The sequence below is a fragment of the Mauremys reevesii genome, linkage group 2, assembly GCF_016161935.1.
Source record: "Mauremys reevesii isolate NIE-2019 linkage group 2, ASM1616193v1, whole genome shotgun sequence".
Classification (NCBI taxonomy): domain Eukaryota; kingdom Metazoa; phylum Chordata; order Testudines; family Geoemydidae; genus Mauremys; species Mauremys reevesii.
The window spans coordinates 280,376,679-280,389,829 of record NC_052624.1 but is presented as its reverse complement, the minus strand read 5'-3'; the positions used below and the strand labels follow the sequence as shown (position 1 = coordinate 280,389,829).

General features: G+C 44.9%; 1 protein-coding gene and 1 long non-coding RNA gene across 24 annotated transcripts in view; both read left to right on the top strand.

Annotated features, from left to right (window-relative positions):
- Window positions 1-13,151, top strand: part of TSNARE1 (t-SNARE domain containing 1) — a 667,577-nt gene that overhangs the window by 378,786 nt on the left and 275,640 nt on the right. The window lies entirely within an intron of this gene.
- Window positions 743-4,741, top strand: LOC120398214. The gene is made up of 2 exons (XR_005594253.1): window positions 743-819; window positions 4,467-4,741. It is a non-coding gene; the product is annotated as an uncharacterized LOC120398214 (long non-coding RNA).

The following is a 13,151-nucleotide window of genomic DNA, read 5'->3' as shown; positions in this document are numbered from 1 at the left end:
AAGAAGGAATACTAAAAATGCATTATAAAAGTATTGGTTGCTCCTGGTAGCTTTTGTCCTAATGTACAATGGTATGTTGGCAAGAGCATATAGCAGAAATGTTTCTATAACTGCCTCCTTTGCTTCAAGAGACTGTGCCAGATGTGTTGCCACTGATCCTGAAATTAGGGGAGCAATCCAAAAAGTGTGGCATCAGCAAATAGTGGTGAGAATGTCGTGTGTGTGTGTGCACGCGCGCAAACACACACACACACACAGAAATGGAAAGGTGGCCATGCCTCAACTAGCCTGTTGAACAGCTGTATTGGTAGCTATCATCATAATGCAGATGATGTTTCCTTACCAGCATAATACTAACGCTTCACTCCTCAAAATGGTTAAGGAAGTTGGAGTTTTGTGATTCATGTAAAGCGTCATGTATGCTCCCCGCTTGTGGGTGTTACAAGGTGTGATATGCCATTGCGATGACAAGCTGTCAAGAATGCCTCTTATGGCTTCCGCTTGGGTAAAACACTGTAGCACTTTGCATTGTCCCATTCTTCCAGCCTCCTTTAATTAAAGCAGTGTTACAGTAGGGCTCTCATAAAGGGCATTCGGCAGATAGTGCTGCCATGCAAACACGTTCCTTCAGACTGCTGTGCGTGGCAAATGGTTCCAGAATGATGCAGTGTTGTTGTAGCGGCATTGGTTCCAGAATATTAGAGAGACAAAGGGGGTGAGGTAATAGCTTTTATTGAACCAACTTCTGTTGGTGAAAGATACAAGCTTTAAAGCTACCCAGGGCTCTTCTTCAGGTCTGGAAAAGGTGCTAAATACAAGGTGGTTGAGATTGTTTAGTTTAAGCAGTTAATGCATATTCTAAAAGATCATTCAAGCTGAAATGGCCCATTAAACACCTCTCTAGTCATAGAACAAAATGTGTGGGGGCCGGGGGAGGAAGGTGCTAGTGGATTACAGATGGCTGTAATAAACCATAAATCCAGTGTCTTTATTAAAACCAGGATTTTTAGTGTCTAGCAAAGTTCTGAATTTAAGCTCCCAGGCTCGTCTTTTGAAGGTGTTATGCAGGTTTCCTTTGAGGACAAGGACTGAGATGTCACATGTGGTGTGATCACTTTGTTCATCCATGGGTGATGTGAAGTTTTTGGTTTATGTTGTTTTTCTGTGAAGGTTCATTCAGGAGCACAGGGGTTGCCTGGTTTCACTCACATAGTTGTTATTGGGGAGGTTAGTGCACTGAATGAGTTTCCCCACATGTGATAGGCATGTGTAGGATCCATGGATCTTGAAAGGTGTGTGTAGGCGATATTGATCATCGTAGCAGTGGAGATACAGTATGTCTGTAGCTGTTCTGGCGGGAGTTGGAGCAAAGTGGAGTAATCAAAGCTTATGCTTCTGGCCATAAAAGTTCACAGAAAGTCAGGAAGGCAATTGCTCCCCTCTTGTGCAATCGCTAGGTGATTTATAAGACAAGGTGAGAGTTGGCTTCCTGTGCAGCATGTGTTATTGGCCTCTACTTGAAGCTGGATACAGAAGACTTGATGGCCTGATGTGTGATCCCATCCGGCAGCTTGTGTGCGATTAAGCGCTCCATGTAAAGAGCCGCACACCAGAAGCTATTTGCAGTACACAGCAAGCAAAGCTTTTATTGGTCCTAGAAAACCTATCACCAATGCTGCATCGTCTTGAGTGCCATCTACAGGCAGATTACATTTTAGCTAACTACGTACACGTACACAAGCATCCATTTTGTAGAACACTCTGACAGTGATGGAGGAGAGGATTTGATGAATCATAAACACTTGTAGTTTGTTTACTGTATGACCGTAGTGTCCAGAGGCCCTAGTTAATCTCAGAACCATTTCACTGGATTCTGGGCAGAAACTTAGAAAGTGACCCACTGGTCAGTGTGTGCATTACATGTTCCCTTCTCTGACCACTTCACAGAGGATATGGGTCTGTTACCGCCCAGCTACACAGCCTGCTCATCAGCTCAAACTGAAGAGACTCGGGCTTTTAGCTCAGGAGTTCTCTGTCTCAGTCTCCAGTGTCGGCCAGATGGCAGCTCTCATGGTAGTCTCTATTCCAAAGGATGCACTGCCTAAGGCTCCAGTCCTGCAGTGCTCTCTGCCTACGCAGACTGTTGTTAACTTCAGTGGGACTCTGCATGGATGGGCACAGGTGTCTGCCTGCATGAAGGATCAGGGCCTAACTACTACAAGATACAAGTGTAATAGACAAATGTAAGGGGTGGGAGAGGGCTCGGGTAACAGTGACAGGAGACCAGCTACCTGCAAAGTTAGCCGATTTTTCGGTCGTTTTAAGATACAAGTTAGCATGAAATATTGATATCAGTTAACCCGTATCTGTAGAAACAATAATGGTATCCAGTCATGTTAATGGTTCTGATTGTCATAGGTATCCTGGTGGAAATGGGCCGTGAGCAGGGATTTTAAAGAAGGACAGAGAGGAGGTTGCAATGGCCAAGAAGGGCCTGGAAAATGGGCAAGTTCATCAGTTTTCCTTCATGAATGGTGAACTGCAAGAATGGGTAGAAGTGTTTTTCTGTGGGTATTTTTTCCCATTTAATTGGTCCCTCACGTTTCTTGAGTGTTTCTCTTCTCATCTCACAAGTATGCGTCTGTTGCATTTGGAAATTTGTTTGTGTTTGTGTCTTACGTAGGATCTGCTCATTTTGGGATATTTTTTATTTTGTGCCCAATGCCATCAATCACTATAAAACCTGCCGTACCCTTATCCAGCATTGTTTACTGCTTTCCAGCCACCTTGTACTGGCCCCCTACAGAGATCCAAGTTTGCTCGCAATCATCTTAATCACTGCTTTATTTTGCAAAATCTCACTGGAGGGAAAAACTGCCTGTTTTTTGTTTGGTTTTTTGTTTTCTTTCCAGATCCAGGGGCCTTGAAAACATTTAGAATGTAAAGTATCTGCGGGGTGGGGGGGGGATACACACACACACACACCCATTGGAAACCCACCAGTGTTCCAGGGTTGACAATCCACAGCAGAGTGTGTGGCACCTGGGTCTCTGGGGACTTTTAGGCTCCACACTCTGTGGCAGGCAGTCCTGGGAGCCACGACTGAAGCCAGGTCTCTTCGAGCTGCCAGGCCCCCTGCTTGAGCTGAGGCTCTCAGGGCTGTCAGGGTCCTTGCCACAAAGCTAGGAGACTGGAAGTCCTAGGATTGGACACTGGGGCTTCCAGGATCTCAGGCCATCTGGCTCCCATGCGTCCCACTCAGGAGTAGCGAATAGTAGCTGTCAAACAGACAAGGACGTCAGTTTCCCATGTTTCGTTTCAGGAACACCATATTTTGGTGTTTCTGAAATGAAATGTTCAGGGATCTCCAGTTCATGAAGAAATGTAGGTAATCATAGAATAGCAGGGTTGGAAGGGACCTCAGGAGGTCATCTAGTCCAACCCCCTGCTCAAAGCAGGAACAATCCCAACTAAATCTGCCCCGTTTCAGCCAGCTCTCCTTGTCACCACAACCTCATCTTTCAAAGCAAGGGGTGAGGAGAAGGTCAAGCGGTTTGTTGCATGGTAGGAGACGTTGGTAGAGCTGGACATCCAGAAAAGCAGAGTGTCCTGAGCAGTTGCACAGATGGCACATGCCTTTCACAGGCCCATTGTTAAAATCTCAAAGTATCAGAAGAGGATTGGTCTCTTGTAGCCGTTCTTTACTTTTAGCCAGTCTCATTACATTTTAACAAGACCCTGAATTGTCCTTACAATGCAGTCTGTTAACCCCAAGCATCGCATCATGAAATAAATCAGTTCTCTCATTCACTTGCACTGGTGTTTGGGACTGGGTCATCCATAAGTCATAAATTAGCTATTGCAGGTCTCCTATACTCAGATGCACGGTAGTCACCTTCACAAACAGTGGCATCTGGTTCCTTTTGTCATGCTCTTCCACTGACTATTGCGAAGATATCTTTGGTTCTGTCATAGGGCCTGTGACACAATAGTGGAGCTGGTCTGCACTATCTTTTCTGTCTTGGAATTGTTTTCCTCTGTGATTCACTCTCATTGTATGTGTGAAAATTAGGCTCTGGGTGAAATGCATGGAGGAAATCCTGCAGGAAAGATGACTTGGCAGGTTGTTCTGTAAAACTCTTCCCATCAGCTCTGAAGGAAATAGTAATGCCAACAAGCGCCTTTTATTGATCTGGGCTTGGCTCATCTGCTACAACACAAGAAAAGAACAAAAGAAATCATTGGATTTCATTATTGCACTGGTGTGAAATAAGATTAGTAAGGATCTACCTTGCATTTATTTAGAACCTTTCATCCTGACGGGGCCTAATGTGTCTCACAAACATCACTAATTGACTATATACTCTGTGGGCCAATTTCTGAAGACTGTAGTCTGTTTTTACTAATCTCTTGTTCAGGCAAAATTCTCTTTGATGATTCTGATTGAGGACTCTTTTTTTTTTCAGGATTTATTTTTCTAGCTAGATTACTCAGTTCACCTCCACAAAAGTACAGCCAACTCTACGATAGATCATGTCTACCATTGTAACAACTCAATCCTGCTGACAGTCAGAATGTTGCCATTATCCTCAGTGGGAGCAGGACTGGACACCAAAAATACACTGCAACACTAGACAGAAGTTTAGGACAGGAAGTGCAGAATGCCACTATGTTCATTTGAATCTGTAGGATCTATTTTAACAGGCGGAATGTAATTACTGGAGTATAAATTTGGCCAGGACATTGGGACTAACACTGTTAATCTTTAAAAAAGCCATGGAATCTTTCATGATCACCAGTGGTTAAAACCTCACTTCTACATCTCAGCCAAAAGCTGTTCCTCCAAAATCAAAACACACCTAACAGCACACTGGGACATCAGCTTGCCAGAGTGATGGAGGGATCATGCTTTGATAGTCCTTGTGGATGGGTGGGGGGATGATTCCTGGGCCTGAGTTCACATGTTCAGAGCAAACATTTTCAAAGTTGTAAAGCAAAACTTGCATATTTTCTTACAACATGGAATACAGACATTGCAAATGAGATTAACACAGGGGTCGGTAACCTATGGCAAGCCGGCAGGGAGTAGCGTACCATTAACAGTCCTGACCAGCCTGGCCCTGCCCACTCTTCTCCGCCCTCGGCGGAGGCAGACAAGAAGCGGGGGCAGAGCATTGGGGAAGGGGGGGATGGAATTGGGGCATATCCCCTCCAGCCCCCTGCTGTGAGCACCCCACAACTCCAGCCCACACCCCCAGCCCTGAGCCCTGCAGCCCCACACACCACCCAGGCCCCTGCCCTGAGCCCTGTACCCCCCTCACACACACCCAGCCCTCTGCTTGACTCCTTCACTCCCCCCCCCACGACTCCAGCCCTGACTCTGCACCCCCACTCATACCCAGGCCCCCAGGCCTGACACCTGCACCCCTCTCACATGCCCCCAGCCTTTTGCCCGGACTCATGCACACCCCCACATACCCAGCCGCCCCACACCCCCTGCACTCCCCCCATCCTGACTCTTGCACCCCCCACATCCCCACACCCCCCCGAGCACCAAACTGGTGCTCCTGCACCCCCGCACCCCCCCACACATTCCCACCTGCAACCCTCGCACCAAATGGGAGCTGCACAGTTAAGCGTTCCACACCCAGAACTCCTGCCCCAACCCTGAGCCCCCTCCCTCATTCTAGCTCCTGGCCAGACCCTACATCCCAACCCCCAGCCTGCTCCTTCACCCCCAGCCCTGTGCTCAGTGCACTCCCACCCTCAGCTCAGTGCAGAGAGAGGAAGAGAATGGGCCAGAACCAGGGAGAAGGTAGGTACCCACTGTATGTGGGCAGGACCGGGACCCCAGACTGACAGTGGGCTGAATGGGTCCGGCAGCCAGGATCCCGGCTGGCAGGAGCCGGCAGCTGGAACCCCTGAGTGGCAGCGGGCTGAGCCGCTCAGACCGCTGCTGGTGTGCGGTCCCGGCCACCGGCCCCGCACAGCCCGCTGCCAGTCTGGGGTTCTGGCTGCCAGCCCCTTGCCAGCTGGGGTCCCGGCCGCAGGCCCCACTCCGCTTGCTGCTGGCCTAGGTGAACGGAACCTCAGACCAGCAGTGGGCTGAGCGAGCCAGCGGCGTAAGCTCAACATTTTAATTTAATTTTAAATGAAGCTTCTTAAACATTTTGAAAACCTTGTTTATTTTACAATACAACAATAGTTTAGTTATATAATATATAGACTTACAGAGAGAGACCTTCTAAAAAACATTAAAATGTATTACCGGCATGTAAACCTTAAATTAAAGTGAATCAATGAAGACTCGGCACACCGCTTCTGAAAGGTTGCCGACCCCTGGATTAACGTATGCAACAACTTCCAAGCATTTCATAGAGTCTAAATACATTCTTATAAAAATAATACCTATTTTGAGTAAAATTCACATACAGGGGAACTGGTCTTTGTCAGTCACAGTTGATTCTCGATTCTCGACATTGGCTTACCACAGCCTTGGAGGAATTACTTGGCTTACTCAGTCATGCACACCATGGAAGTATCCCATCCAAGTACTGACTGAGTCCAACCAATTATTGAGAAATGTATGGATCAGGTCTCTCTCTGCAGGCTATTTGATCTAAGCATCATCAGGGGAAAAAACAAGGACACTTGAGACAAATGGAAAAGAAAAATGCAACATAAATATAGGTTAAATACGCCATAGAAAAAGCTGTGGGCAAGATTCTGACACCTTTACTCACACTGAGTAACAACTTACTCCATTAGATCTAATAGGACTTCACACAGAGTAAGGAAGGCACTGTTCAGCAGAAGTAAAAATGTCAGAATCTGGCCCAGTTTTAAGAGGTCTTTCAAGTAGCACAGTTGAGCCCAGGAAATGTGCATGCAGCATTTACTCTGTCCCCTCATGCGTGTGTATTATAACACCGGGCAAAATTCTGTTCCGAATCACTGGTGAAACTTCAGAGCATCAATGTAGTTACTGTGTAACAGAGAGTCTTTAATTACCAACATCCCTCTATAGTAAATCAGGTTTGAGTGTGTCTGCCAGGAGGTGCTGGCAAAAACCACCTTACTAGGGGTGTAAGAGACAAATGAACAGCTGGTTCATTTGTCTGACTATAAATGAAATGGGACACTTAACGGCAGTAATTTTTATTCACAAATGGACACATTTGATGATTCATGCCAATAACAGTATTTGAAAGGGTTAAACTAAGAGCGGTATTTTGGGTTGGGAAGGACCACCACTCTAGAAATATATTTGGGATGTTGGGAATCCCATCTTCCTCAGTTGCCCGGATCCATTAGGGTCAGGTGACGGTATCCCGCACAATTGATTATTTTTGTGATGGTGAGGAGCTAGCTGGCCCTTCATCTGATATGGGCTCCATGGTCTATAAATTATAATAATCTGAAACTGGGAGTCAGATTTACTCCTGGCTCTGCTTCTGACTCACCATGTGTCTCTAGCAACTCCCTCTTATCTTCCCTCTCTGTCTCCCACTTCCCTCTCATCAGCATCTTCTGTCCTTCATTCATTCTTGTCAGATCACAGTCCTCTCTTCTTCATCCATTCTCCCTCTCACTGTCTCCCCACTGCCCTTCCCCTCCACCTAGAACTTTTGGCAAAGATAACATTCCAGAACAAAGAACAATTAAGCCAATTCTGTGACATATGTTTTCCTTTAGTAGCATGTGATATGATCAGTTGCATTTCTGCCCATAACCATGCTATTAATGTTTAAATTGCTCCTATTGATATAATGATACCTATTGTGAAACTGACAATGTAAATATGCTTGAGGAACAGCTAGGAAAACAAGATAAGAATATCTCAATGCCCAGGGGAAGCACACAAGATGGAGACTAATAGAGAACATTATGCATTTTGCTCATCACCAATTTTTCAATAAAAGCAGATTTACAAACTGCAGCAGCTTTCATCATATTAAGTTTGTAGCTCTGAAATGAATTGGGATTAGCAGGCAGCCTTGTCTAGTTATTCCAGGTTGTGCTGGGTTCTGTAGCAATCGGCCCTTGACTGAAGCTTAACTTGACAAAGATTTCCCCCAGATTGGTCTGGAGACCTTTGATGTTCTGTTCATGTCTGTACATTTCAGGAAGGCCAATAGTCATAATATCTGGATGATTTTTAAACCAATATTAATGATCTTTTTATTTCACGTATCAACAAGAATGTTCTAGGAATGTGTCAGGCAGATAGGTCACTGCTTTCAGGATCTTACCCACTAATGAACTGATCCCACAAGGTGCTAAGTGCCTGCTCAAAGGAGCTGAGCACCCAGTTCGGGGCACTTAGCACCTTGCAGAATAAAGCCCTATATAGAAGGATGGGACTAATCTTCATAACATATGAGCACAGCCTGTGTGGGGAAAGGGAGAGGAACCAGGAAGGTGGTGAGCAGGACCAACATTGAAATAACACCTTCCCTGTTTCGGCATTCAGTACTCTTCCCTTGGCTGTCATGGCTGCCTTATCTAATTTAAATTGACCTTCCAGCTTCTTCCCATCTATTGTGTCATTTGAGAGACTTCTTATCTGGGCAGTACAAATTCCATAATCTGTGTCTCTGCACAGTAGACTCTATTTCTTCTTCACAGGACACAACATCAAGGATTTTACTTTCTATTCTCTTCACCCCACCCCTCCACCAGTTTGTTTCTCATGCAGTCTTCATTAGGAAAAATGATATCTGCAGTCAGACAAGGAGATAATTCATGTGAGCAATCAGTTCTGGGTTAACTGGAGAGTGAAAATGTCTTGGACTGTAGCAGAAACTCACATACTAAAAGGGCTCTCTGGCTATCCATCAAATAATCAATTACTGTAGCCATTAGTCCCCTTTAACCACACATTATATCAATTTACCGGATGCTCTAACGTCCAGGTTATAACCCTTTAAAGATGAGCAAATACAGGAGGAATCTGTCAACGTTTTGATGCAGCGTGGTCTTGAAGGGTTCCAATATATAGCTTTGATCACTCCATGTCATTACTGTATCTTTAGCCTATTAGGGGCCTGATCCTCAGGGGACACCGAGTGCCCTCCAAGGTCAGTGACTGCAGTAGGAACTGAGCACTTCTCAAGATGGAGCCCTGTCTCTGGTCGGAAGGAAGAGAAGGTCATTCAACTGAAAAAATGTGGGTTAGTGGTTAGCGCAGCATACTGGCAGTCAGTCCCAACTTTGTCACTGCCTCCTTGGCCATGTCCACCATTCGATAAATTAACTGTGCTAGCCACCATTGCGGTCCACAAACACATGCAACACAGCTCATGGCCACATGTGAGATTCCGGTCAATAGTGCAAGCTGATTCTTCTTTTTGGTATAGCCTTGCTCCAAGCAAATGTAACCGTCTAACCACCATGTTATCCTCTACTGAGCCAGTCTCCCCCTGGTGCAGTGCCAGTATATGTAGCAATTGGTACCAGAGGTGCAAATTCTCTTTCTACTGCAATCCCAGAATAGTCCTGCTCTTCTCTTCCTCCCAAGCTGGTAGGACATAGGGCTGAGGAAGTATCTGCTAACCTCTGCTCTGCCCAGTTGCCTGTCTCTGAACCCACACCCCATATAGCAGCATTGATGAACACGAAGGCAGTGTAGTCCCTGGTCCCCACAATGCATATGTGGCTCCTCATGCAGAACAGAAACATTGACAGGAGACAACAAAAATGTGAGCAGGTACAAATATACATCATACTATAGTCATTTTGCACCTGCTGTAGGGAGCCGTGCCAGGATTTATGAGATAATTGCAGAAATGTATGTTTGCAGGGACCATTCTGTGTGGAGGCAGTACATTGTGCACTTGAAATAGGATGTCTGAGTGGGATATTCTGAATCGATGCAAGCTGCAAGGGTACAAGTCTCTAATGTAGACACTGTTACTGTGTGACTTTGAGCAAGTAACTTCTCGATGCCACATCCTGATCTGTAACAGACTAGAATCTAATGTTAGAGGGGGAGCCGTGTTAGTCCGGATCTGTGAAAAGCAACAAAGAGTCCTGCTGCACCTTAAGTTGTTGCTTTTTATAGAATCTAATGCTTATCCACCTCAGAAGGAACTGTGAGGCTTGAATGCCATTCTAGGCTTAAAAGTGACTGTGTAAAAATGTCCTCTTCTTACAGGAGAGACCTGCCACCTGTGTGTGTTCAGGGGTAGATCTGCTGGTTTTAGTGACTAAAATGAGGTTTTGGTTCTGTGTACTCCTGCTAGCCATGCAGAGCCAATGCAGGCAGCTACAGGAAAGTGAGCAGGATTCTGTTCCATCTGGTGGATCATCAGTGAAATTGTTTGCCAAGTTTCAGTCAGTTACACAGGTCTAATTCCATTGTTGACCGTGGAGTTGCTTAAGTTTGACTCAGGTAGAACCTTTATTAGTAATAAGGATGTGCGAGATGGAAAGGACCCAAATTTGATTCTCTTTGAGACGAGCAGCCAGGAGAGGGAGGTGGGAGTCAACTTTTTTTTAACTTGTAAATTGAGGCCATCTGCTAAGAAAATTATTCAGCGATCATATGCATGTAACCACTGGCTGCTGTATTTGCAGTGGTTTTTCAGAATACACTTTAGCACTTGCTAAAATCATTGGGCTTTTTGGATGAAAGGTGCTAATACAAAGTATAGAAACTATTATAAGCTACAGAGCACTGGAGTGATCACCCCGGGGTATTACTTATAGTCCTGGTCTTGACAGTTCAGGAAAGATATTTTAAAAAATTGAATACAAATAAGGACAACAGAAATAACACAAGGGCTGGAATATAATACATCAGTTGAGAAAATGAGGGAGCTAAATGCATGTAGTCTAGGAAAGAAGACCCAGAAGAGACATGATTACAGTCTATAAATACCTTCAAGGTGACAATATACATGAAGAATAAGTAATTTATTTACAATGTTAGATGATCTGATGCTAGGGCTGATGGCCTGAAGCTAAAGAAGAAAACATTTAGGATAAGTATTAAGGGGGAAAAGTTCTTACATTAAAAACAATTGGAATAGGCTTCCCTAGAGGTAGTCCAGACACTACTGCAGAAATTCAACAATATAAATAAGACAACACAAGGAATAAGAATAGTATGTGAGCCTATAAAAAGGCAATGATGTCATGATCCCAAGGCTATCTGTGGACCATCTATCTACACAACAGTTAGGTAAGCCAGTATCCTGATCTTCTTTGAAGAATGTACCCATTTTGAACACTTATGCTGTGGTGATAAGCTCCTGAGGGGCTGAACAGAACATTTTTCAAGATCTTTTCTCTCTTTCCATGTTCACAATTTATTATGCTGCAAATATTTTGATAGCTTTTCAAGCCTAATAGTAAAAGCCATTGGGATGTTTCTTGCTAATCACATGTTATGGGTCTGCTGGGCTGAACAGTTTCGTTAATGAAAGGTCACCATCTTGATGAACATATAACACAAATACAATATGGAATATTCCAGGAAAATAAATTGGTCTGTACCCACTTCCTACTTCTTGGCACCATTTGAAAAATTAAGTTAACAACTTCTTGCCCTATAAAGAACTTACACTGAATAAATTAGCTAAGAAGCAAAATGCTTTGCACTTAATTCTCTGTGGCAAACAGTCTCAGATATGCTGTTTTATTCAATTGAATAATATGTATTCTTCCCATTTTTATTTCACTTTGCATTCATTTTGGTTGCAAATATACATTTATGACAGAATTTGCCTATAATCTTCAGCTCCTCTTTCTTGAAATCTCCAGTGTATCAGTAATGACTATATTGTTGTTGTTAATGGAAATGAGGTTTATATATTTTTTCTTTCTTTCTTTGTTTTTGTTTTGTTAAACTTTGTTGATCTTGTACTGAGAGTTGCCACCTACCTTGTTTGCCTGGATGAAGATCCACCCCATTGTCATGTGTGACCCAGTGCATGTCTCTAGCGCAGCATCATGCTGGACACAAACATCATGCCACAGTCGCAATAAATGTTTATTAGCTCTCCCTAGAGGGCAGATTATTCAGGTTCGTTCCAGCCCTTTTCTACCTTTCTTTGAAACATGCTTTGCAGACCTCTGAAGGAGGTAAAAGTCTATACTAGAGAAACTGTTGGACCATTCCAGTATGGCAATGTGACACTAAGGCCTGGTCTACACTGCAGGGGGATCGATCTAAGAGTAAGTCCAGACTATCCGCCATATCGGCAGGTAGCGAACAATTTTTCAGGGATCAATATATCGCGTCTCATCTAGACGCGATATATCGATCCCCGAACACGCTCCCGTTGACTCCGGAACTCCACCGGAGCGAGCAGGGATAGCGGAGTCGACACGGGGAGCCGCGGACGTCAATCCCGCACTGTGAGGACCCGAGGTAAATCGATCTAAGATACTATAGCGTAGCTGAAGTTGCGTATCTTAGATCGATACCCCCCCCAGTGTAGACCAGCCCTGTGTTACACAACTTCAGTTACGTGAATAACATAGCTGAAGTCAACATATTTAGATCTACTTACCGCGGTGTCTTCACTGCGGCAGGTTGACTGCTGACACTCCCCCGTCGACTCCACTTGTCCTTCTCACTCCAGTGGAGTACTGGAGTCAATGGGAGAGCATTCGGCGGTTGATTTATTGCATCTTCACTGGGCGTGATAAATCGACCCCCACTGGATCGACCGCTCTGGAGGTAAATGCAGACATGCCCTTCAACCATACCAATGCCAGATGGCAAGGAGGCTCACCACTAATGAGTTTCACATGGCCCGATTAATTCAATGTACCCCAATTCACTATTTACCCTCAAGATAAACATCAAGAGATGTGGCATCGACACCACACACTGGGAGACAGCAGCCCAGGATAGGGATAACTGGAGAAGACTTGTCAGAGGGGGAACATCCACTTCTGAGGGAAACCGCCTTGCCCTGGTAGCAGAAAAACGCCAGGAAAGACAACAGTCATGCAGCAATCACAGCCCAACCCTGTCTTCCAACACCACCTGCAGTGTCTGCCAACTAGCCTGTGGCTGAAGGACTGGACTCCTCAGTCACCAAAGGACTTGTTCAGCTTTGCCACTTCAGGCTCTAAACTAATGACTTGCTACAAATTAATCAGAGCTGAGTTAGACCCTGATGGGAAACTTGGGTTCT